Below are 4,283 nucleotides of genomic sequence, written 5' to 3' on the forward strand. Positions count from 1 at the left end.
TTTGGAGGGGAAACTGGGAATGGAGAAATTTACATGTAAATAAAGAAAATATCTAAAAAAAAAAAGTAGTAATAAAATGGCTTGTAATGATATTCTGCCTTAGATCAATGCCTTATTTTACCATCATCAGAGCAGCTTCTTCTGGCAGGAAATGAGAACAAATACAGACACCCACAGCCAGACATTACACAAGGAGAAAGACCTTGGAATATTCAGCACTAATTAGAATAAATTCATAAAATCCTTCACCTCAGATCTAAGGAAACCCCATGGAAGAAGAGGAAAGAGTGTAAGAGCCAGAGAGCATGAAGGACACCAGGCAAACAAGTCCCTCTAAATCAACTGAGGAAAGCTCATAGAATCTCACAAAGACTGGAGCAGCAAGCACAGGGCCTGCACAGATGTGCACCAAATGTGTATGTGTGTGTGTGTGTGCGTGTGTGTGTATATGTATGTATGTATATGTGTGTATGTATATGTATATATAAACATATGTATACATTTATGTGTATGTGTATATACATATATATGCATACACATATAAAATAATGCCTTCAGCTTAGAGTTTTCATGGAATACCTGAGTGTGTGATTGTGTGGATCTCTGACTCTTGTACCTTCTTTGGGACTCTTCTTTTGTTGGTTTGCCTTGTCCAACTTCGATTAGATGGTTTTGTTTTATGTTGTTATATTTTATTTTGTTATATTTTGTTGTTATCTCTTAGAATCCTGTTCTTTTCTAATGTTAGACAGAAAGGGAATAGATCTGGAGGTGAGTGGAGGAGAAGAAGAACTGTAAGCTTTAGAGGAAGGGGAAACTGGAATCAGAATATATTGCATGAGAAAAGAATCTATTTTCAATATAATGAAAAAAATAAACAAACCAAAAAAAGAGCCAAAATTCAAAACCAAACCAACATTGTCAAAAAGTTAAAAATAAATGCTAAACATGAACAACCCAAACTGAAATCCTGGTAAATAAACTTATCATGTCTAGTTCCCACAGTTTGGTAAAGTTCAAGTCTATGAGAAAAAACTGAGTTCAACTGCTCACCCACCAACCCACTGCTTCTCTAGAGTATAAGGATTAAACTCAGCCTAGAATGCACCTGGTATGGGCTGGTATCTAGCATACTTCACAATGATTCCTTATAATGTCGCATGCAATGGACCAATCAAGGTTCATCAAAATCTACAGTGCTTTTTTTTCCTCTCACATTCTATCTCCAACAACTATATTTTCATGACTATGAGACTATTTAAATGGTTGCAAACATAAGATGATCATTTCCAATGAAGTGGAAATTTCTGGTTTCATTGGAGACCCAGTTGTGTCATGTGGTGTTTTACTGGAAACTGTATTATGGGAGGATGCTTTGCTGAAGCAAATGTGAAAGAATGTTTTGCTGAAGTGGACATGTGCTATTTTTCTGGAAGCTAGCTGGTGAAAGGGTGTGTGATGTTTTCCTGGATCAGATGCTTGAGAGGACATGTGATGCTTTGGAAAGATTATAAGTATAACTCAACAAACAGTGGATGATGTTCTGGCATTGGTTCACCTTGCTGGTAGTCCTTGGGATTTGCTGACAATGCTCTGGCATGGGGCTCACCTTAATTTCTTTTCTCATCTTCAGTTGTCATAACTTTATAGAGAGAAATACTCCAGATCTCTGCTCTTCCCTGTTCCAGAGACAGCCGCATCTTCTCATATAGTGCCAGCCTCATCCCTTAGACAAAATGGTGAAGGTCACAGTGTACAGATTTGGCCATATTGGGTGCCTAGTTACCAGGGCTGTCTTCTCATCTACATCTGGCAAAGTGGAGATTGTTGTCATCAATGACCCCTTCATTGACCTTAACTACATGGTCTACATGTTCCAGTATGGCTCTACCCATGGCAAGTTCAACAACACAGTCAAGACTGAGAATGGGAAGCCCATCACCATCTTCCAGGAGCGAGATCTTTCTAACATCAAATGGGGTGATGCTGGTGCTGAGTATGTTGTAGAGTCTACTGGTGTCTTCACCACCATGGAGAAAAGAAGGCTGGGGCCAACTTGAAGGATGGGGTCAAAAGGGTCATCATCTCTGCCCTTTCTGCCAATGTCCCCATGTTTTTGATGGGTGTGAACCACAAGAAGTATGACAATATGCTCATAATTGTCAGCAATGCTTCCAGCACCACCAACAGCTTAGCCCACCTGGCCAAGGTCATCCATGACAACGTTGGCATTGTGGAAAGACTCATGACCACAGTCTATACCATCACTGCCATTCAGAAGACTGTGGATGTCTCCTGTGGAAAGCTGTGGTGTGATGGCTCTGGGCTGCCCACAACATCATCCCTGCATCCACTGGTACTGCCAAGACTGTGGGCAACGTCATCCCAGAGCTGAATGGGAAACTCACTGGCACAACCTTTTGTGTTCCTACCCTCAATGTATCCATTATAGATCTGACATACCAGCTGAAGAAACCTGCAAAGTATGATGACATCAAGAAAGTGGTGAAGCGGGCATTTCAGGACCCACTTAAAGGCATACTGGGCTACCCAAGTTTTCTCTTGTGACTTCAAAAGTAACTCCCACTCCTCTACTTTTGGTGGTGGCACTGGCATTACTCTCAATGACAATTTTGTAAAGTTCATTTTCTGGTATGACAATGAATATGACAGCAATAGGGTGGTGGACCTCATGGCCTACATAGCCTCCAAGGTATAAGAAGTCCTGAACCACCTACCCTAGCAAGGGAATGAGAAAAAGAGAGAGGCCGTCATCTGCTAAGGAGTCCCTGTCCCAACTTGGCCCTGAACACTGAGAAACTCCCTCACAGTTTCCATTTCAGACCCCCATAATAACAGAGGGCCCCATGGAGCCCCACTTTCTTGAATAGCATCAATAAAGTTTGTTGCACCCACAAAAAAGAAGAAAAGTAAAAGAGAAGAGAAGAAAAGGAAAGGAAAAGGAAGGGAAGGAAAGGAAAGGAAAGGAAAGGAAAGGAAAGGAAAGGAAAGGAAAGGAAAGGAAAATGCACATAAGAACTTCTGGTGATGTTCCAGTTGCTTCTTGATAATTTAGTGGACTTGTACCAATTGGCAGAGGCTCAGGGTTTCTGGTGGATGGAGCTTCAGTTGCTGATTTGTGATTGGTGTTTTGCTAGTGGACTGGACTGCTGACAATGAAGATTGTAATTTACCCAAAGAACTACTTCTAAACAGATCCACGTGCCTATTAGCCATCTTCCTTATCTTTGGTTGGTGGGCTATAAGGGAGGTTGAATCCCTTAAGACCCCTTATTAAAGTAGGTTTTGAAAAATACAAGGGAATGGGAGAGAACATGGGAGGGTTTAAAGGGAGAAGAGGCAGCTACAAACTGCTCATAGAACTTTTATGCTCAGAAGTCATATTATATAAAATAAGATTGTCAAAATCAACTCCATCTTTTATACCAATAATAACCATGTGAGCACCAAATTCTATCCAGAATCATTCCTAAATTACAGGTAAGCAGACCTTGTTTGCTGCAAACTAACACTAACAAAATAAATCAAGGAAATCTAAATCTTGAAAAAGCAACTACTTAAACTTTCTTTTATTTGGAAATCTATTGTGTGTGTGTGTGTGTGTGTGTGTGTGTGTGTGTGTGTGTGAATTCACTACCTTTCAAGTACTAAGCATTCATTAAAACATACCAAAACCAATTTTGTGTCTATTCTCATTTATGTTCTCTGCAATTTCAAGTCAGTCAGATTAAATATTTCCAATTGTCAAATAAGGTAATACACATATGCCATTGTTTTCTCAAGCATCCTCACACTGGATGGATTTGTTTTCATATAGAATTGGGACTGGTGCATCTTCTAGGCCTGTTGTTTTCCCACATTACTGGGAGTTCTCTCCAGAATGATGTTAAAATTCCATTTTCAGCATGTTATATTCCTTCTTTCCTAGGTCTTATTCCTTCTTCTTAGAACTCTACTCTTACTACTTTTCAGACTATTTTTTATTAATGAATAGAAATCTGTAGGCTTAGATTTTTTTCAAACCTACTTGAACAAGGGCTCTTAAATGCTTTGCCTTACCTTCTAGTCCACCACCCACCAGAGATAGTGAAAAAGAAAAGTTAATAGGAAATGGGGCTTATAGACTTGCTTAGAAATAGTTCTTTAGGTCTATTCCAATCTTGGTTAGCTGTCCAATTCACTCCCAAATCACTAACAGGAATCAGCAGTGGCAATCCAGTTTACTCACCAATCAGCAACAGCAGTTCAATCCAGAAGAAATA

The 4,283-nt window shown here is 39.8% G+C and overlaps 1 pseudogene; it reads left to right on the forward strand.

The window, feature by feature from the left end:
• Positions 1 to 1,733: 1,733 nt before the first annotated feature.
• LOC116091551 lies at positions 1,734 to 2,719 on the forward strand (annotated as a pseudogene).
• Positions 2,720 to 4,283: the final 1,564 nt, after the last annotated feature.

This window comes from Mastomys coucha, chromosome X (genome assembly GCF_008632895.1).
Source record: "Mastomys coucha isolate ucsf_1 chromosome X, UCSF_Mcou_1, whole genome shotgun sequence".
Taxonomy (NCBI): Eukaryota; Metazoa; Chordata; class Mammalia; order Rodentia; family Muridae; genus Mastomys; species Mastomys coucha.